Source organism: Eleutherodactylus coqui, chromosome 7, assembly GCF_035609145.1.
Source record: "Eleutherodactylus coqui strain aEleCoq1 chromosome 7, aEleCoq1.hap1, whole genome shotgun sequence".
NCBI lineage: Eukaryota > Metazoa > Chordata > Amphibia > Anura > Eleutherodactylidae > Eleutherodactylus > Eleutherodactylus coqui.
In genome coordinates this window covers 74,539,969-74,562,944 of record NC_089843.1, presented here as the reverse complement: position 1 = coordinate 74,562,944, position 22,976 = coordinate 74,539,969, and positions in this window count along the sequence as shown.

Here is a 22,976-nt window from a genome sequence, read left to right as displayed (position 1 = left end):
AAAATTTCTTCCATAAGATCTGTATTAAGACTATGGTTGATTTCAATGGGAGTAAAGCAGCCTCGGAGACTTCCTTCTCCAACCCCAATGACGACGTCCAGCTTCGCTGTACGGATAGCAGGCCAGGTGATCAGCTGATCACCAGGGATTCTGAATGGCGGATTCCCAGTGATCAACTATTGATCATCAATAGTATTGGTCATCAATAGTATTTAATAGTCAAACCTATGGCAAAAGGGTGCCATTTTGTTTTGTACATTTGACCAGTCTATAGTACATTGGGAACTGCTTTTAAAAAATATATATATTGCGCAATATAGCACCAAGAAAGGATGACGGCTCACCCAGCCTCACTCTTTTATTCTTCTGATTGCAGGCACAGAGAAAGGCATTGCTCAAGACTACAACACCTCAGATCATGGAAATAAGCTTTATTCTTTATGCATAATAATGGAATAAAACAAAGCATAGGTTATATAACTTGCCTGCAAATTGTGAGCAAAGCTCTTAGTTATGTCAAGACAAAGAACTTTGCTCAGAATGCATATGTAAGTTCTATAATTTATGCACAGCTTTAGATACTTTTTTATTTTATTAGTTATAAGTGACCACTTTTGAGTTGGGTTGATCTTTGCCTTATGAAAAATAGATTTACAGTAGCACCACACATCAACAGCTGGGCTCCATCTGACATTTGCTTCTATGGCCTTAGTCACACGGGCGTTTTTTTGCGCGATTTGCGGATCGCATGACGGATGCGCATCCGCAAATCGCGTGACCGGGGCCAAAAAAATCGCCCGAAAAATCTGCTCCTAGCCGCGTTTCATTAGAAACGGGCTGGAGCTGTCCAGCGCATTGAATTCAATGGAGCCGGCAATACAGCCAGCTCTATTGAAAGCAATGCGCTGCGGGCGAGCGCAGGATGAATTGTCGGGAAGGGCTTAAATATATAAGCCATTCCCTGCAATTCATCCAGAAATGTGTAAAAATAAAAAAAATCTATATACTCACCTTGTCCCGGCAGACAGAGTTCAGAGCGGCCGGCCTGCAGTGGGTGTGAAGGGGGTGTGAGTCAGACTTGCCTCTGATTGGCTTCACACCCACTGCAGGCCGGCCGCTCTGAACTCCATCTGCCGGGACAAGGTGAGTATATATATATTTTTAATTTTTACACATTTCTGGATGAATTGCAGGGAAGGGCTTATATATTTAAGCCCTTCCCGACAATTCATCCTGCGCTCGCCGGCAGCCCATTGCTTTCAATGGAGCTGGCTGTATTGCCGGCTCCAATGAATTCAATGGGCAAACATCGTTCTTCTCTGCCACAGCTGTTACAGCTGTGGCAGAGAAGAATGATTTGTCTTCTATATGTTCTCAATGGGCTCGGCGCTGCTGCCGCCGGCCCCATTGAGCGCATATAGAGAAGAGAACAGGAATCGCAGATCGCAGATAGGTGCGATCTGCGATTTCTGTTCTATAATTTATCGGACGAGCGCATAAAAAGCGCTCATGTGTCCGATACCATTGCAAAGCAATGGTTTTAAAAAATCGCCGGACGCATGCGTATGCGCAAATCACGCGAAAAAACGCCCGTCTGACTAAGGCCTATTTCTGAAGCAAAGAAGAAGAGCTGGGTAGAGCACCTCAAAAGGTAAGGGACTCAAAGCTGGGGCGGGTATATGATATGTTCCATATTGCAAGAGTTAGCGCAGAATACCATATATACTCGAGTATAAGCCTAGTTTTTCAGCACATTTTTTTTATGCTGAAAAAGCCCCCCTCGGCTTATACTTGAGTGAGCTAAGAAAAAAAACAACAACAACAAAAAACCCTGCAATACTCACCTCCCAGCTGGTGTCTGTGTCCCCAGTGGTGCGGCAAGCTGCTTGAGAATTCTCCCTGCTCGCAGGGGTGTAAGTAAAGGCTAAGGGGTCCTGATGCAAATGGTGAACTGGGGTCCCCCTCTATCTGTATCTGTACCTGTACCCATACCTAAACCATGCTGCACAGAGACATAACTTGAAGCTTCTGGGCCCCAATGCAAAAGCTGTAACAGGGCCCCCAACTTTAATGCTTTATTCATAGTAATGGGCTCCCTATATAGAGAAGAGAGGCCTTATGGGCCCCCTAAGGCTCCTGGGCCCGGGTGCAACAGCATCCCATGCACCCTCTATAGTTATGCCCCTGCCTGCTCAGCTTTGAATTCCCCCACCATCAGCACTGTGTAGGTAAGCGCTGTGATTGGATCGAGCACCAGCCAATCACAGCCGGTGCTCGATCATTCACAGCCATTCAGTGGATGACATCACTGAATGTCTGTGATTGGTTTATCGAACGCTGGCTGTGATTGGCTGGCACTTACTTACACAGTGCTGACGGCAGGGGAATTCAAAGCCAAGCAGGAAGATGACAGCAGGGAGAATTCTCGAGCAGCTTGCCGCACCGCTGTGGGACCATCGCGCCAGAGACACAGACGCAGGCTGGGAGGTGAGTATTGCATTTTTTCTTTATCTAGTATATACTCGAGTATAGCTCGGCTTATATTCGAGTCAATAAGATTTACCAGTTTTTTGTGGTAAAACTTATTGACTCGGCTTATACTCGGGTCGGCTAATACTCGAGTATATATGGTAGTTGCTGCTGCCCCTGTACACTGGTTCATCAAAGGTCATCTTAGGGTTGTGAGCTGGGATAGAAAAAGGTCAAAATGAAATAAGGCTCTGGCATGACCTGTTAGTAGTTGGCAACTAGAAGGGCACGTCAGTGCTGAACTGCTGGCCACCAATGGTCAAGACTGTTAGGCGCATTTGACTCCAAGGAACTAACTCATTGTTATTTGTAACATGTCTGATGAAAAGGTTTGCACACTTTGAAACAAATTACCTGCTGGTTTGGCATAAAGAACAATCTTTATCATCGGCTCTCCTTCAAGTTTCCGACTACCAACAGGTCTTGCTAGAGCCTAAGGTCACTTTCACCTCTTTCTATTTGCTACTTTTTAGCCAGTCGGAAACACTATTTGTAATGTGACCAGATAAAAAGCTGTGGCAGGCTTTTTTTTGCTGTTGTTATTATTATTATAGCATTTTGTCACCTCTGATAACCATTTAAATGCAGAGCTGCTTTCATAATTCTGCAGGCTTCAGAGGAGAAATCTTCCAGTATTTCCTGTTGGCTCAGTTTCTGTATTGTGTAGCCTTTACACTAGATACTGCCCAGTAATCTGTTGTAAGAAAAATGAATGCTCCTATTGAATTGCAGGAGCTCCATTGAGCCAGTAGGTACGTTTTTGTTGACAAGCTTATTGATTGTTTCCAATAGCAACCGGAAGAATTTAGAATGCATCTCTGAAGTATATAAGCTGTAACTTATGATCACTGCAAGATAAGTAATGTAATATATGCACAAAGATGTTTCCATTGGTAAAACGCCCCTGTATCATGGAGGTGCCTCTAGAGACTGAGGCAGAGATTGCCACGAATTTAAATGGATGGCGATCAAAGTAAAATGGAGTCATTTGAATAGAGTCAATGAAAGTCAATGGACTTTCATTGATCCATGTACATGTGCATGTAGACACTGTGTGTAGATACGCACGAGAAATAGATCGCAGCATGCTCTATTTCTCAGCGTACAACAAAGCGTGAGCCCTATATATTTGTATAGGTATCATATGCAATACTGTCCATACTCAATATGTTTTCATACGCAACCCCCCCAAAACAGAGTGGGGAATTTAAAAAAAAAATCACACTGCGCATAACCGCATGCATGTGATATGCGGGCATGCGCAGTTCACTTGCAGCCACATGCGGCCTATGCCGGCAGACTGGGGATTTACAAACACCGGTAAAACACTGTGTGGAGTCCTGCAGCGTTTTACTAATGCGGCCGTGGACATGATGCCTAAAGGGCAAGCATGAGCTTTGCAAGTCAAGGGCCTCTGGTGTAAGTATAATTAAAGAAAGCAAAGAGTTGTTATAATGCTAAGGAGATGATAAGCCCGTTCTTCCTAGAAACCTTGCCTATCCGAAGGTGAGAACATTCCGAGACTACTAGCCTTCAACTCTACTCCTTATAGCTATATCTTTATATCTGTTTTCACCAGCACGTTATTTCTGCACTGTTACTATCACCTACATCATTACATGTATACAAAGCAAGAGCCTAGATACCAAAGAGTTAGTCCATTCAGCTGCTATAGAGGCCCTGGCGAGAGGAGATCTATCAAAGGTGACTGAATTCTTTAGTTGTATGATCCAATCTCAAGAAGTACTACTAAATTAGCAAACGTTGTAGGGAACTTAATCAAAGATGTTGGAAAAGATATGATGGGACAAACAAGCACAACTTTGATCTATATCATGTGGCGAAGGGGTAGTGATGAGCGAATTTTTGAAAAGTTCAATGCAGCTACTTCGCAAAACTTTTGCAAAAAATTTGGTTCATTCTGCATTAGTTCAAACCGAACCAGAATTTCACTAAAATCCCTAAAACTCATGTATAACACTGTCTAAGAGCCATAAAAGCCTTGTATAACACTCTGAGATTGTGAAACAAGTCTTTTATGGCTCTAAGACAATGTTACAACCAGTGTTCAGGACTAGCGTTGAGCGAATCAAACAAGTAGAACCACATTTCCTGTTTCAGATAGGACTTTGCTAAACGCTTCCTTTGGGTTCATACCAAACCAAACTTTTAGCAAAGTTCGACCCAAAACAGGACTCTACTGGTTCAGTTTGCTCAACACTAGTTGGGGGTATTGTTATTAACCAGCACCTTAAGGAGTCCTTATGTTTATAGTTACTATGGAGCCATTCCACCTCTGATACAAATTGTATAATATGTGATAATGTAATTGCAATTAGTATTTTTATGATTTAGAAATTTGTTGTTTAACCCCTTAGTGACGGCCCAATAGTGTTTTTACGTCCTGCCACTGCAGGACGTGTATGGAGGGAGATCGCGCTGCTATCTCCTTCCATACATCGCAGCAGCTGACACCCGCGGGCAACAGCCCCAACACGCCGCGCGACCGATCAGGGCTGTTAACCCTTTAAATGCCACTGTCAATTCTGACAGCGGCATTTAAATCCCCTGAACGATGTGCAAGGGTCCCGTACAGAGATCGGGGGAGCCGTGTGGGTGTCATGGGAGCTGGGGGCCTTCTGAAAGGCCCCAGGGCTGTATTGGCAGTATGCCTTTCAAGCCATCCCCGTGGAGTTGGTTTGATAGGCTGCCTGTCAAAATGCAGTATGATGTAATGCTACAGCATTACATCATACTGCAGGAGCGATCAAAGCACCGCTAGTTGTGGTCCCCCCTGGTGACTAAAAGAAAATGCAAAAATAAAAACAATAAAGTTTTACTAATTATTAAAAAAAAAAGGAATAAAAGTTAAAAAAAAACCTTTTGCCATATTTACAATAAAAGAATCTAAATAAGAAAGCAAAGATACGTATTTGGTATCGCTGCGTCCGTAAAAGTCTGATCTATCAAAATAATTGCATTAATTACCCCGCATCATTAACGTCATCCAAAAAATAAAGAACGCCAGAAATGCGCTTTTTTGGTCAACCTGCCTACAAGAAAAAATGTTATAAAAAGCTATCCAAAAGTTGTATGTATTAAAAAATGATAGCAACGAAAACGACAGGACATCTCGCACAAAATGAGCCCTCGCAGAACTATGTGGACGGAAAAATAAAAAAGTCATTGTGCGCTGAAAATGGAGACAGAAAATAATTAAAAAAATTAAATATTAAAAAAAAATACAAGTAGTACAGCAAAAAGAAAACGATATAAGTTTGGTATCATAGTAATCATACTGAGCCATAGAATAAAGTTATCATGTCATTTTTGTTGCAGTTTGTGCGCCATAGAAACAAGATGCACCAGAAGATAGCGGAATGTCTTTTTTTCCCATTTCTCCCTTCTTAGAATTTTTTAAAAGTTTTTCAGTACATTATATGGTACTTTAAATAGCATAATTGAAAAATACAATTCGTCCCACAAAAAAGCAAGCCCTCATACAGCGACGTTGATGGATAAATAAAGGAGTTATGGTTTTTTAAAAGGGAGGAGGGAAAAACGAAAATGGGAAAAAAAACAAACAAGCTCCGTCACTAAGGGGTTAAAAAAGAATATATATATATACTGTATATATATATATATATATATATATATATATATATATATATATATATATATATATTTTATGAAACAAATACTTTAATTACATTTTATATATCCTGTCCACAATGTAAAAAAATCTGCATTTACTACTTTAAGATATAAATGCTATTGGACAATCATCTGTGCGGACTGTAGAGCAGCTTTACCTGTGAGAACATACAGATGCTAAGGAAAAAACACAAAAATGCCCCAGCCTATTGGTGAGCTGAATTTGCTGAGATGGGAAATTGCCTGGGGAATTGTTTGACAGGCTGGAGGGATTTAGGTGCAAAAACAGGGAGGAAAATCTATGCAGTTTTAAATCAACCGACCCAAAATGTCAAGGAGGTGAAAGGAGAAAAAAAAGAAATACATCTGGATGATTTTTGGAACTGCAAAGGTGAAAGCGTGAAGACTCGTAAAAAGCTGATATTCAAGTTTCCAAAGGAGATTAATGTGCAACTGTTTCAGAGAAAGAAAATGGTGATGAAACCTTCCTGTGTCTTATAATGGTCACCTTTTTAATAGTGGAAGCCTTTTTATTTTATTTTTTTAATCCACTTATATCACTGTTAATTCTGATTAATATAAAAGTTTCATTTCATAAACTTGGTGCATTTTATTTTCAAAAAGACTTTAACACATTACGAATTAAAGCTAGGAGGGATAGCTATTAGCTAACACTAGGGAAGAGAGAGAGAGTATTGAAAAAGATCTATAAAAGCTTGAACAGTGGGCGACGACTAACAGAATGGTATTTAACAAAAAGAAACGCAAAGTTCTGCATCTGGGCAAGAAAAATTAAGAAAGTACATACAGAATGGGAGGAATTAGGCTAAGCAGCAGCACATGTAAAAAAGACTTGGGTATACTTAAAGATCATAGACTGAACATGAGTCAACAATGTGATGCAGCTGCCAAAAAGGCAAACACAATTCTGGGATGTATTAAGAGAAGGATAGAGTCTAGATCACGTAGGGTAATTATCCCCCTCTACTTTTCCTTAGTCAGACCTCATCTGGAATACTGTGTCCATTTTTGGGCACCCCACTTTAAAAAAGACATAGACAAACTGGAGCAAGTTCAGAAAAGAGTTACCAAGATGGTAAGCGGTCTGCAAATCATGTCCTATAAGGAACGGTTAAAGGATCTGGGAATATTCAGCTTGCAAAAAAGAGGGGTGAGAGGAGACTTAATAGTTGTCTACAAATATCTGAAGGGCTGTCACAGTGCAGAGGGATCAGCCCTATTCTCATTTGCACAAGGAAAGACTAGAAGCAATGGGATAAAACTGAAAGGGAGGAGACACTAATTAGATATTAGAAGAAACTTTCTGACAGTGAGGGTGATCAATGAGTGGAACAGGTTACCACGGGAGGTGGTGAGTTCTCCTGCAATGGAAGTGTTCAAACAAAGGCTGGACAAATATCTGTCTAGGATGATTTAGTGAATCCTGCACTGAGCAGGGGATGGACTAGATGACCCTGGAAGTCCCTTCCCACTCTACCAATCTATGAGTCCATGAGTCTAACTCCCCCCAATTTTTTTTTCTATTTCACCCCACTTAAAATTTTTAAAAAGTTTTGCAATACATTATATGGTACATTAAATGGTAAACACATTGAAAAACAAAACTTGTACCACAAAAACAAACCCCCATGTAACAATGTCCCCAGAAAAATTAAAAAGTTTGGATTTTTTTAAAAGTGGGGAGAAAAAATGAAAACAAAAAGGGCTGCAGTGGAAAGGGATTAAAGAGCATACTAACAGTTAATAGTCAAAAAAGAAAAACTTACTTTGTGAATAATGTTTACCAGCAACATGCTTCTTTAACAAATCAGATTCCCTCATAATCTTGTATATCCTTGAGTATCAACACTGGTGACCATGATCTGCCTATACTGTCCACAATCTTGTATAAAGACAGTCTGGTCAACCAAAAAGAGTAGGTCAAGATGCGAAGAAACTGTGATGGCAGTTTATGGCCAGGAGCAGCCATTCCTATATAATTTTGTCCAAAATTACTTTTTTTTTTCTTGTGTCAAATTAACTCAAATTACTTGATGGTTTGTCTGAAGGAATTTATTGTCTGGCTAAAAAAAAATGAGTAAAGACGAAATGCCAATTTGTAAACCTTTAATCCTGACGGGAGTCACTAGCTGCTTGTCATCTCTGTGGCAAGCTTTGACTCTGCTATAATTTTGTAATAAGCTCGAAGGACGAGGCTGCCAAATATGAACTTGTCGCCAGTAGGGGGAAAGTATTCTTGAAAACAGTTAATTAAGGTCAGATGTTAGAAAGCTACAAGAAATGCAATTCAAAAATTCAATGAAAGCTTTTCTTTCCCTTAAAAGGAGTTGTCAAACACCAATCAGACAGCTTATAAAAGTAAGAATGGTAAGGATCCAAGTGAGAGAGTCCAGCTACATCTGATTCCTCCATTGAATCCTATGGGGAGGAATAGTACATCCTCATCAAGGGGGTTCTCGTGGGACTGTCACTTCATTGTGCTAAACTCTGTTTTATTCACTGTTTTGGTAATAACCGTTTCTTAAAGGGGTTCTGATGTTGCTTTTTAGAAAGATTTTTAGAAGGATTTTGTTTGCTCACTCAATAGAAATCTAGTACCTCTCAGTAATAACTTCTATGTTCATCCAGCATGGGTAAAGTACTGACTGAAGGGTCTGACATTGACTTACAGAAATGCTACTTCTAATAGGTGACGCTGTAGAGGCATAAGAAAATGAGATTATTAAACAGAGTATTAGACACAAAAACCAGGAAGATGCCTCAAACCTCACCCTGAACTGACCAATCCAGTCCTACCAGGAAAATGGAGCCTCTGCCCCGAAAAGGGTAACCCTACTAGCAACCCCCAGAGAGCAAGCTGATAGTCCCAAGATGAAACATGGATAACAACTAAAGTCTAGAGATGAGCGAACACCAAAATGTTCGGGTGTTCGTTATTCGTAACGAACTTCCCGTGATGCTCGAGGGTTCGTTTCGAACAACGAACCCCATTGAAGTCAATGGGCGACCAGAACATTTTTGTATTTCGCCGATGCTCGCTAAGGTTTTCATGTGTGAAAATCTGGGCAATTCAGGAAAGTGATGGGAATGACACAGTGACGGATAGGGCAGGCGAGGGGCTACATGTTGGGCTGCATCTCAAGTTCCCAGGTCCCACTATTAAGCCACAATACCGGCAAGAGTGGGCCCCCCCCCCTCCCAACAACTTTTACTTCTGAAAAGCCCTCATTAGCATGGCATACCTTTGCTAAGCACCACACTACCTCCAACAAAGCACAATCACTGCCTGCATGACACTCCACTGACACTTCTCCTGGGTTACATGCTGCCCAACCGCCCCCCCTCCCCCCCACAGCGCACACCAAAGTGTCCCTGCGCAGCCTTCAGCTGCCCTCATGCCACACCACGCTCATGTCTATTTAGAATTGCGTCTGCCATGACGAGGGACCGCAGGCACACACTGCAGAGGTTGGCACGGCTAGGCAGCGACCCTCTTTAAAAGTGGCGGAGCGATAGCCCACAATGCTGTACAGAAGCAATGAGAAATAGAATCCTGTGCCACCGCCATCAGGAGCTGCACACGTGGGCATAGCAATGGGGAACCTATGTGCCACACACTATTCATTCTGTCAAGGTGTCTGCATGCCCCAGTCAGACCGGGCTTTTTAATTCATAGACACAGGCAGGTACAACTCCCTATTGTGAAGTCCCTGTCGACCCACAGCATGGGTGGCTCCCTGGAACCCACCGGCGGTACACAGAAATATCCCATTGCATTGCCCAACACAGCTGAGGTAGTAATGTCGTGCTTAATGCAGGTGGGCTTCGGCCCACACTGCATGCCCCAGTCTGACTGGGGTTCTTTATAAGTGTACAGATGTAGTAAAAACTCCGTGTGCACCTACAGCATGGGTGGGTGCCAGGAAGCCACCGGCGGTACATAGAAATATCCCATTGCATTGCCCAACACAGCTGAGGTAGTAATGTTGTGCTTAACCCTTTCCAATCCAATTTGTATATGGTTTTCCTAGGGGGCTTACTCTTTTTCTGCTGTTATACAACGGCGCTATATGCTGGCTAAAGCCAGTACTGCATGAGCTGACACGTAGGATAGGCTCCGACAGCAGAGAGGCTGGCAATATACAGTAAGAGAACCCCGACGGACGTCTACCAACAACGGAGCTGTACAGCCTTAAACCCTAATGTCTTCACAGGTCACACAGTGGACTGGAAAGGGTTAATGCAGGTGGGTTTCGGCCCACACTGCATGCCCCAGTCAGACTGGGGTTCTTTACAAGTGGACACATGTAGGTTTAACTCCCTGTGGACCCACTGCCTGGGTGGGTGCCAGGAAGCCACCGGCGGTACATAGAAATATCCCATTGCATTGCCCAACACAGCTGAGGTAGTAATGTCGTGCGTAATACAGGTGGGCTTCGGCCCACACTGCATGCCCCAGTCAGACGGGTTCTTTAGAAGTGTACAGAAGTATTAAAAACTCAGTGTGCACCTACAGCATGGGTGGCTCCCTGGAACCCACCGGCGGTACACAAAAATATCCCATTGCATTGCCCAACACAGCTGAGGTAGTAATGTCGTGCGTAATGCAGGTGGGCTTCGGCCCACACTGCATGCCCCAGTCAGACTGGGGTTCTTTACAAGTGGACACATGTAGGTTTAACTCCCTGTGGACCCACTGCCTGGGTGGGTGCCAGGAAGCCACGGCCGGTACATAGAAATATCCCATTGCATTGCCCAACACAGCTGAGGTAGTAATGTCGTGCGTAATACAGGTGGGCTTCGGCCCACACTGCATGCCCCAGTCAGACGGGTTCTTTAGAAGTGTACAGAAGTATTAAAAACTCAGTGTGCACCTACAGCATGGGTGGCTCCCTGGAACCCACCGGCGGTACACAAAAATATCCCATTGCATTGCCCAACACAGCTGAGGTAACGTCAGCTGTAATGCAGGTGGGCTAAAAATTAATTTGATTACACTGTAGGCGAGGGCCCACAAAAATTGCTGTATCAACAGTACTAATGTACATCCCAAAAATTGGCCATGGCCAGCCAAGAGGGCAGGTGAAACCCATTAATCGCTTTGGTTAATGTGGCTTAAGTGGTAACTAGGCCTGGAGGCAGCCCAGTGTAACGAAAAATTGGTTCAAGTTAAAGTTCCAATGCTTTTAAGCGCATTGAAACTTATAAAAATTGTTCAGAAAAATTATTTGAGTGAGCCTTGTGGCCCTAAGAAAAATTGCCCGTTCAGCGTGATTACGTGAGGTTTCAGGAGGAGGAGCAGGAGGAGGAGGAGGAGGAATATTAGACACAGATTGATGAAGCAGAAATGTCCCCGTTTTGGATGGTGAGAGAGAACGTAGCTTCCATCCGCGGGTGCAGCCTACGTATTGCTTACGTATCGCTGCTGTCCGCTGGTGGAGAACAGAAGTCTGGGGAAATCCAGCCTTTGTTCATCTTGATGAGTGTTAGCCTGTCGGCACTGTCGGTTGACAAGCGGCTACGCTTATCTGTGATGATTCCCCCAGCCGCACTAAACACCCTCTCCGACAACACGCTAGCCGCAGGACAAGCAAGCACCTCAAGGGCATACAGGGCTAGTTCAGGCCACGTGTCCAGCTTCGACACCCAGTAGTTGTAGGGGGCAGAGGCGTCACCAAGGATGGTCGTGCGATCCGCTACGTACTCCCTCACCATCCTTTTGCAGTGCTCCCGCCGACTCAGCCGTGACTGGGGAGCGGTGACACAGTCTTGGTGGGGAGCCATAAAGCTGGCCAGGCCCTTAAAGACTGTTGCACTGCCTGGGATGTACATGCTGCTCGATCTACGCACATCCCCTGCAACATGGCCCTCGGAACTGCGCCTTCTGCCACTAGCGCTGTCGGCTGGGAATTTTACCATCAGCTTGTCCGCAAGGGTCCTGTGGTATAGCAACACTCTCGAACCCCTTTCCTCTTCGGGAATCAGAGTGGGCAGGTTCTCCTTATACCGTGGATCGAGCAGTGTGTACACCCAGTAATCCGTAGTGGCCAGAATGCGTGCAACGCGAGGGTCACGAGAAAGGCATCCTAACATGAAGTCAGCCATGTGTGCCAGGGTACCTGTACGCAACACATGGCTGTCTTCACTAGGAAGATCACTTTCAGGATCCTCCTCCTCCTCCTCCTCCTCAGGCCATACACGCTGAAAGGATGACAGGCAATCAGCCAGTGTACCGTCAGCAGCGGCCCAAGCTGTCTCTTCCCCCTCCTCCTCATGCTCCTCCTCCTCCTCCTCCTGTACGCGCTGATAAATAGACAGGAGGGTGCCCTGACTATCCAGCGGCATACTGTCTTCCCCCGCCCCCGTTTCCGAGCGCAAAGCAGCTGCCTTTATGGTTTGCAGGGAATTTCTCAAGATGCATAGCAGAGGAATGGTGACGCTAATGATTGTAGCATCGCCGCTCACCACCTGGGTAGACTCCTCAAAATTACCAAGGACATGGCAGATGTCTGCCAACCAGGCCCACTCTTCTGAAAGGAATTGAGGAGGCTGACTCCCACTGCGCCGCCCATGTTGGAGTTGGTATTCGACTATAGCTCTACGCTGTTCATAGAGCCTGGCCAACATGTGGAGCGTAGAGTTCCACCGTGTGGGCACGTCGCACAGCAGTCGGTGCACTGGCAGCTTAAAGTGATGTTGCAGGGTGCGCAGGGTGGCAGCGTCCGTGTGGGACCTGCGGAAATGTGCGCAGAGCCGGCGCGCCTTTACGAGCAGGTCTGACAAGCGTGGGTAGCTTTTCAGAAACCGCTGAACCACCAAATTAAAGACGTGGGCCAGGCATGGCACGTGCGTGAGGCTGCCGAGCTGCAGAGCCGCCACCAGGTTACGGCCGTTGTCACACACGACCATGCCCGGTTGGAGGCTCAGCGGCGCAAGCCAGCGGTCGGTCTGCTGTGTCAGACCCTGCAGCAGTTCGTGGGCCGTGTGCCTCTTATCGCCTAAGCTGAGTAGTTTCAGCACGGCCTGCTGACGCTTGCCCACCGCTGTGCTGCCACACCGCGCGACACCGACTGCTGGCGACATGCTGCTGCTAACACATCTTGATTGTGAGACAGAGGAGGAGGAGGAGGAGGAGGGTGCTTTAGTGGAGGAAGCATACACCTCCGCAGATACCACCACCGAGCTGGGGCCCGCAATTCTGGGGGTGGGTAGGACGTGAGCGGTCCCAGGCTCTGACTCTGTCCCAGCCTCCACTAAATTCACCCAATGTGCCGTCAGGGAGATGTAGTGGCCCTGCCCGCCTGTGCTTGTCCACGTGTCCGTAGTTAAGTGGACCGTGGCAGTAACCGCGTTGGTGAGGGCGCGCACAATGTTGCGGGAGACGTGGTCGTGCAGGGCTGGGACGGCACATCGGGAAAAGTAGTGGCGACTGGGAACTGAGTAGCGCGGGGCCGCCGCCTCCATGATACTTTTGAAGGACTCCGTTTCCACAACCCTATACGGCAGCATCTCAAGGCTGATGAATTTTGCGATGCGGACGGTTAACGTTTGAGCGTGCGGGTGCGTGGCGGCGTACTTGCGCTTGCGCTCGAACACTTGCGCAAGCGACGGCTGAACGGTGCGCTGAACTACACTGCTGGATGGGGCCGAGGACAGCGGAGATGAGGGTGTGGGTGCAGGCCATGAGGCGGTAGTGCCTGTGTCCTGAGAGGGGGGTTGCATCTCAGTGGCAGGTTGGGGCACAGGGGGAGAGGCAGGGGTGCAAACCGGAGGCGGTGAACGGCCTTCGTCCCACCTTGCGGGGTGCTTGGCCATCATATGTCTGCGCATGGTGGTGGTGGTGAGGCTGTTGGTGTTGGCTCCCCGGCTGAGCTTTGCGCGACAAAGGTTGCACACCACTGTTCGTCGGTCGTCAGGCGTCTCTGTGAAAAACTGCCAGACCTTAGAGCACCTCGGCCTCCGCAGGGTGGCATGGCGCGAGGGGGCGCTTTGGGAAACACTTGGTGGATTATTCGGTCTGGCCCTGCCTCTACCCCTGGCCACCGCACTGCCTCTTGCAACCTGCCCTGCTGATGCCCTTGACTCCCCCTCTGAAGACCTGTCCTCCTGAGTAAGCGTTGCACACCAGGTGGGGTCAGTCACCTCATCGTCCTGCTGCTCTTCCTCCGAATCCTCTGTGCGCTGCTCCCTGGGACTTACTGCCCTTACTACTACCTCACTGCAAGACAACTGTGTCTGATCGTCATCGTCCTCCTCACCCACAGAAAGTTGTTGAGAACGTTGGCGGAAGTCCCCAGCCTCTTCCCCCGGACCCCGGGAACTTTCGAATGGTTGGGCATCAGTGACGATAAACTCCTCTGGTGGGAGAGGAACCGCTGCTGCCCAATCTAAGCAGGGGCCCGAGAACAGTTCCTGGGAGTGTTCCCGCTCCTGAGCAGGTGTCATTGTAGTGGAGTGAGGAGGCTGGGAGGAAGGAGGAGCAGCAGACAGAGGATTCGGATTGGCAGCAGTGGACGGCGCAGAACTGCGGGTAGACGATAGGTTGCTCGAAGCACTTTCTGCCATCCAGGACAGGACCTGCTCACACTGCTCATTTTCTAATAACCGTCTCCCGCGTGGACCCATTAATTGGGCGATGAATGTGGGGACGCCAGAAACGTGCCTCTCTCCTAATCGCGCAGCAGACAGCTGCGACACACCTGGATCAGGAGCTTGGCCTGTGCCCACACCCTCACTTGGCCCTCCGCGTCCTCGGCCACGTCCACGTCCACGTCCTCTAGGCTTACCCCTACCCCTCAGCATGCTGTATTACCAGTGATTAGATTTCCCAGGCAGGAAATAAATTGGCGCAAGACTGCAGGCCAAATATAATTTTTGCCCTTTTTGGAAAACGAAAGGCCCCACTGCCTCTAGTGAATGAATTATCTAAGTTTAATAACTGTGCTGTGTCCCTGCTTATGTGTCACAGAACGTGAGGGTAGCAGAGTTATTAACTGTGGCAGAGCAGGTATTTTTTTTTCCCAATTAAGGAAAGCAAATGGCGAACCCAGCAGTAAAGCGTAGCTGGCTGCGTATGATTTAGCAATGTTTTTCACGCAGCTCACACGTGTCCACCGCCCGTAAGGACGGACAGAGGCTGGACAAATAGATTTGTTTTCAGTTTTTTCCCACCAACAGGCAGCACTGCGTATATTCAATGAACCTGAGAAGTTTAATAACTGTGCTGTGTCCCTGCTTATGTGTCACAGAACGTGAGGGTAGCAGAGTTATTATAACTCTTGGAGAGCAGGTATTTTTTTTCCCAATTAAGGAAAGCAAATGGCGAACCCAGCAGTAAAGCGTAGCTGGGTGCGTATGATTTAGCAATGTTTTTCACGCAGCTCACACGTCTCCACAGGCGTAAGGACGGACACAGGCTGGACAAATAGATTTCTTTTCAGTTTTTTCCCACCAACAGGCAGCACTGCGTATATTCAATGAACCTGAGAAGTTTAATAACTGTGCTGTGTCCCTGCTTATGTGTCACAGAACGTGAGGGTAGCAGAGTTATTATAACTCTTGGAGAGCAGGTATTTTTTTTCCCAATTAAGGAAAGCAAATGGCGAACCCAGCAGTAAAGCGTAGCTGGCTGCGTATGATTTAGCAATGTTTTTCACGCAGCTCACACGTCTCCACAGGCGTAAGGACGGACACAGGCTGGACAAATAGATTTCTTTTCAGTTTTTTTCCCACCAACAGGCAGCACTGCGTATATTCAATGAACCTGAGAAGTTTAATAACTGTGCTGTGTCCCTGCTTATGTGTCACAGAACGTGAGGGTAGCAGAGTTATTATAACTCTTGGAGAGCAGGTATTTTTTTTCCCAATTAAGGAAAGCAAATGGCGAAGCCAGCAGTAAAGCGTAGCTGGGTGCGTATGATTTAGCAATGTTTTTCACGCAGCTCACACGTCTCCACAGGCGTAAGGACGGACACAGGCTGGACAAATAGATTTCTTTTCAGTTTTTTCCCACCAACAGGCAGCACTGCGTATATTCAATGAACCTGAGAAGTTTAATAACTGTGCTGTGTCCCTGCTTATGTGTCACAGAACGTGAGGGTAGCAGAGTTATTATAACTCTTGGAGAGCAGGTATTTTTTTTCCCAATTAAGGAAAGCAAATGGCGAAGCCAGCAGTAAAGCGTAGCTGGGTGCGTATGATTTAGCAATGTTTTTCACGCAGCTCTCACGTCTCCACAGGCGTAAGGACGGACACAGGCTGGACAAATAGATTTCTTTTCAGTTTTTTCCCACCAACAGGCAGCACTGCGTATATTCAATGAACCTGAGAAGTTTAATAACTGTGCTGTGTCCCTGCTTATGTGTCACAGAACGTGAGGGTAGCAGAGTTATTATAACTCTTGGAGAGCAGGTATTTTTTTTCCCAATTAAGGAAAGCAAATGGCGAAGCCAGCAGTAAAGCGTAGCTGGGTGCGTATGATTTAGCAATGTTTTTCACGCAGCTCACACGTCTCCACAGGCGTAAGGACGGACACAGGCTGGACAAATAGATTTCTTTTCAGTTTTTTCCCACCAACAGGCAGCACTGCGTATATTCAATGAACCTGAGAAGTTTAATAACTGTGCTGTGTCCCTGCTTATGTGTCACAGAACGTGAGGGTAGCAGAGTTATTATAACTCTTGGAGAGCAGGTATTTTTTTTCCCAATTAAGGAAAGCAAATGGCGAAGCCAGCAGTAAAGCGTAGCTGGGTGCGTATGATTTAGCAATGTTTTTCACGCAGCTCTCACGTCTCCACAGGCGTAAGGACGGACACAGGCTGGACAAATAGATTTCTTTTCAGTTTTTTCCCACCAACAGGCAGCACTGCGTATATTCAATGAACCTGAGAAGTTTAATAACTGTGCTGTGTCCCTGCTTATGTGTCACAGAACGTGAGGGTAGCAGAGTTATTATAACTCTTGGAGAGCAGGTATTTTTTTTCCCAATTAAGGAAAGCAAATGGCGAACCCAGCAGTAAAGCGTAGCTGGCTGCGTATGATTTAGCAATGTTTTTCACGCAGCTCACACGTGTCCACCGCCCGTAAGGACGGACAGAGGCTGGACAAATAGATTTGTTTTCAGTTTTTTCCCACCAACAGGCAGCACTGCGTATATTCTATGAATAATAACTGTGTTGTGGCCCTGCCTATACAATTCTTTCCCTGCAGTATCAATGGAGGGTGGAATGCTCTGCAGAGGCGATTTTGAGAAGCCCAAAAAAAATGCAGCACAGCCAACAGCAGCCTGGACAGTACTGCACACGGATAAATATGGCCCTAGAAAGGACCGTTGAGGTTCTTGAAGGCTACACTCACTCCTAACACTCTCCCTGCCTATGCAGCACTTCTGTCCCTAATGCCAGGTGCAACGGTCTGCAGAGGCGATTTTGAGAAAAAAAAAATCCCACTGCTAACAGCAGCCAACACACAGCTATCAGTGGCCCTAATAAGGACCTTTGGGGGGTCTTGAAGCCTACACTAACTACCAATTCTTTCCCTACAGCAGCTCCGGTATAAACAGCACTGTCCCTCATCTAACTCACACCGCATCTGAGGCGAGCCGCGGGAGGGGCCGACTTTTATATTAGGCGAACACCTGATCTCGCCAGCCACTCACAGCAGGGGGGTGGTATAGGGCTTAAACGTTGCAGGGGGAAGTTGTAATGCCTTCCCTGTCTTTCAATTGGCCAGAAAAGCGCGCTAACGTCTCAGGGAAGGAAGTGAAAGTAACCAGAACACCGCATGGTGTTCGTCACGAATAACGAACATCCCGAACACCCTAATATTCGCACGAATATCAAGCTCGGACGAACGCGTTCGCTCATCTCTACTAAAGTCCACATAAAGAGATAGTGAAGACAATATACATTAAACAGACCAAGTCGGCAGTCCAAAGTAAATACACAGAAGTACAGAGTTTCACACTCCAAAATACCTGAGGTTAAACTCCAAATACAAATGTATTAATGGCATCCTCTACAAAGAGGGCTTAGAATTTATATGAATCTAAACCCAACAATAGGCTAATTACAGTTTGTAAGGTGAAGAAACACATGAATTCATTCAGGTCAGTTTATTATGCTGCAAAAGTGCTAAAAGCTAGGCAACCCGCTTCTCTGTGGGGAAAAAGCCAGTTCTCCTCATCTTAGGCAAGAAATGTTTATCCAGACTTGGAGTTAGGAGAACATTTCTTGCCTAAGATGAGGAGAACTGCCTATCAATATCAACAAACATCCCCCAAAATCACATACCCATAACTTATATTAAGTGTGGCTTCTCTTTGGCAATCCCATAAAGAAGAATGGGGCCGCAGCATACATAGTTGGCTGCCACTCCATCCATACAGAGGATCTCTGTTCTTGTGATTGGTGGTGCAGTCTGACCCCCACCAATTAGACACTTATCCACTATCCTATATATAGGGAGGTATGTTTATATATTGGAATAACCCCTCTATGCATATAAGACTATTGGATCTTGTTGATGCATTGAGTTTTCCTTTTTACAAAAACAATGAAATGGGACTAGAAAAATCTTGGTTCCTTTGTAACTGTGGAGGTTATTGAACAACAGTTCGAAGATTTCCCTTAACCGCAGCCACATAGATCATAGGAACCTGTGGTCTGGAGAGAACTCATAGCCTTTTAATGGGAGAATGCCTGCTTTGTGACCTGTGCAGAGCTCATGGTGCAGAGAGAGGGAGGAGGTAAGAAGTGACCATCACCTATTGTCACTGCTGGATCCAGTGTTATTTATATGTAGATGTTGCCTTCCATTTTAACCCTTTGCAATCCAATTTTGGATTCAGGATTTCCTAGGGGGCTTTCTCTTTCTGCCATTATACAATGGCGCCGTCTGCTGGCTAGAACCAGTACTGCAGTATGTGACATGCTGGAGAGGCCCCCGACAAAAGAGCGTCCAGTAATCTACAGTAAGAATACCCTGCCGGACGTCTTCCGACATCGGAGCTGTACAGCCTTCAATCAGAGTGTCTTTAGACGTCAAACAGTGGATTGGAAAGGGTTAATCCTATCTGTGCTAATAATGAGATAACTGCTGAGTAGTGTTCTATTCAGAACACAAAGAGTCAGTCTATTATGGGGGTCAATTGTCAGATTGAAAACGGTAAGATGTCAGGATTTTTCTTAATATGATTAGTGACATGGAAAGTGTAAAAAACATCAGCAAAAAATTATTAAAAAATATGTTTAACCTAAAAACTTGATTGAAGCAATAGATAATTTTCTGATGGCACATTCCTCCAATGTAGCACATAGTATAGTGTCTCCCTAGGTGAGTCTCACACCATGTAACTACCTCATACAAGAATTCTTATTGTTTCGGCTGCCGGGAGCTTCGGCGCGGCTGCACAGCATTTACATAAGGATAAGATTTGTTTGTTATAATTTAACACTCACTCCCATCTTCAGAAATATAAATCAACATCCTTCATTTGCATTCATCAGCGCTTTTATTAATATACTGTGCCGTTAATATATTATTGCAGTATTTTTCAAACGCGAATGGTACATAATCATTAACTTTCTGTGTAAATTAATTGCTGATTGGACAAACATTCATTATAATGTCTGATCATTAATAGCATTCAACAATTACACAATGTAAAATATGTCTACACATCCTGCATATTAGTAGAGGCGGATAAAGAGCCAACAACAGTAAAGATTTAAAATAGCTAACAAGTACAGTATATAGAAGTAGAATTGTATATAGAGTCTATATGCTATAAGTAATATACATCCTCGAGGGGCGTAACTATAGGGGATGCAGAGGATGTGGTTGCACCCAGGCCTAAGAGTTTTAGGGGGCCCATAAGGCCTCTCCTCTCCATATAGGGAGCCCAGTAGTATGAATACTGATCAGCACTGCTCATGTGGACAGCACTGGATAGGTGTAATGTCTTAGACTAATGATGCATACCAGTACACAGTGTGCATTAGGTCGTCTGAGAAGCCGTACATCCATCTTTGTTTTTCCAGGCCTGGAAGATCTCTATAAATATCACTGTCCTGTGTCCCACCCAGCATGTCTTCATGTCATTAGGTATACTGTAGGCAGGGCTGACCTTAGATCAGATGGCGCCCTGTACAAAATTTCTAGGGATGAGCGAGCATACTCGTCCGAGCTTGATGCTCGTTCGAGTATTAGGGTGTTCGAGATGCTCGTTACTCGAGACGAGCACCACGCGATGTTCGGGTTACTTTCACTTTCATCTCTGAGACGTTAGCACGCTTTTCTGGCCAATAGAAAGACATGGAAGGCATTACAACTTCCTCCTGTGACGTTCCAGCCCTATACCACCCCTCTGCAGTGAGTGGCTGGGGAGATCAGGTGACACCCGAGTATTTAAATCTGCCCCTCCCGCGGCTCGCCACAGATGCATGCTGACATAGATCAGGGACAGTGCTGCTGATGCTGCTGCTGCTATAGGGAGAGTGTTAGGTGTTATTTTAGTCTTTAAGAACCCCAACGGTCCTTCTTAGGGCCACATCTGACCGTGTGCAGTAATGTTGAGGCTGCTTTTAGCAGTGTTGCACAATTTTATTTTTTTTGTATATCAGGCGTGCAGACCATAGCGTCCTCAGTCTGCAGTCATTTTACTGAGTATAGGGGCAGTACTGGTGAGGCAGGGACAGTGGTACAGGGAAAGAGGTATACTGGCTATATAGGCAGTGGGCTTTTTCCCAAAAAGTTCAAAAAAATACTGTATTTGGCCTGCCTGTCACTGCCTTCAGTTTACTGCGTCTCTGCTGGGGGTAGTAGTTGTTGAATTAATACCCAGCCTTGCGCATAATTGTTGCCTGCCTCTGCAGTGCATTACGTACGCGAAGTCAGCCTCCAACAGGGAAATCAAAATACAGTGTATATCACAGGCAGTGTGGTTGTTCCCAAAAACTTCAAAAAAAATACTGTATTTGGCCTGCCTGTCACTGCCTTCAGTTTACTGCGTCTCTGCTGGGGGTAGTAGTTATTGAATTAATACCCAGCCTTGCGCATAATTGTTTCCTGCCTCTGCAGGATTTCACCTTTACCGACACAACAAGAGAGCCCCCCCACCATCCCCCCACCACGGCCCACTTAATCCTGGCCACATTCCGAAAACCAACTAAATAAAACCGCGCTACTAGGTCCGCAGTCGCCACCACATTCCCACCAATGCGGTTACTGTTAAGGTACATATTACCAGTCTGACTGGGGCATGCACTGTGGGCCGAAGCACACCTGTATTGTATGTGACGTTAGCTCTGCTGAGCAGGGCACTGCAATGGGATTTATTTATGTACCGCCGGTGGGTTCCAGGGAGCCACCCATGCTGTGGGGCCACACAGACTTCACATTAGGGATTTGTACCTGCCAGTGCCTATGTATTAAAAACCCCAGTCAGACTGGGGCATGCAGTGTGGGCCGAAGCCCACCTGAATTAAATCGGACGTAACCTCAGCTGTGCTGGGCAATGCAATGGGATATATTTATGTACCACCGGTGGCTTCCTGGGACCCACCTATGCTGTTGGTCCACACGGAGTTGTAACTGCATGTGTCTACTTATAAAGAACCCCAGTCAGACTGGGGCATGCAGTGTGGGCCGAAGCCCACCTGCATTAAACCTGACGTTACCTCAGCTGTGCTGGGCACTGCAATGGGATATATTTATGTACCACCGGTGGGTTCCAGGGAGCTACCCATGCTGTGGTCCACACGGACTTCACATTAGTGAGTTGTACCTGCCTGTGTCTATGTATTAAAAACCCCGGTCTGACTGGGGAATGCAGTGTGGGCCGAAGCCCACCTGTATTTAATCTGACGTTAGCTCTACTATCCGGGGCACTGCATTGGAACAAACTACAGGAGCAATACAGCGCTAATGAGACGTGCACAGCTACGCTAGCATAGGAGTCCGCTGTAGGCCCGCGATTGCTGATGGTTTGTGCAGAGGCCTATGTCCTTGGTGCAGTGAAAGTCCGCTTCCTGCCTAGGATTGCTGAGGCTGTGGGCCGAGGCCTATGTCGTGGGTGCGGTGCAAGTCTGCCATGTTTCGCCGCTCAGATCAATTTTTGGTTCATGTCTTGGGCTTCCTAGGACCCCCCTATGCTGTTGGTGCAAACTTAGTTCCCATCGCGGTGTTTGACCTGTCTGGCACAAAGGCACTGACTGACTTGGGTAGAGGGCAGAGCACTGACGGCTTTCCCCTTGCAGTGTGGATTGAGCTATGCGACACCTTGACAGAATGAATACTGTGTGGCACATGGATTCCCCATTGCTATGCCCACGTGTGCAGCTCCTGACGGAGGTGGCACAGAATTGGAGTTCTCATTGCTTCTGTACAGCATTGTGGGCTATCGCCCGGCCCCTTTTAAAGAGCGTCGCTGCCTGGCCCTGCCAACCCTCTGCAGTGTGTGCCTGCAGTTCCCCCTCATGGCAGATGCACTTATAAATAGACATGAGGGTGGTGTGGCTGTGAGGCCAGCGTGTGGCATGAGGGCAGCTGAAGGCTGCGCAGGGACATTTTGGTGTGCGCTGTGGACACTGGGTCGTGCGGGGGGGGGGTTGGGCAGCATGTAACCCAGGAGAAGTGGCAGCGGAGTGTCATGCAGGCAGTGATTGTGCTTTGTTGGAGGTAGTGTGGTGCTTAGCTAAGGTGTGCCTTGCTAATGAGGGTTTGTCCGAAGTAAAAATTGGTAGGGGGGGGCCCACTCTTGCCGCTATTGTGAC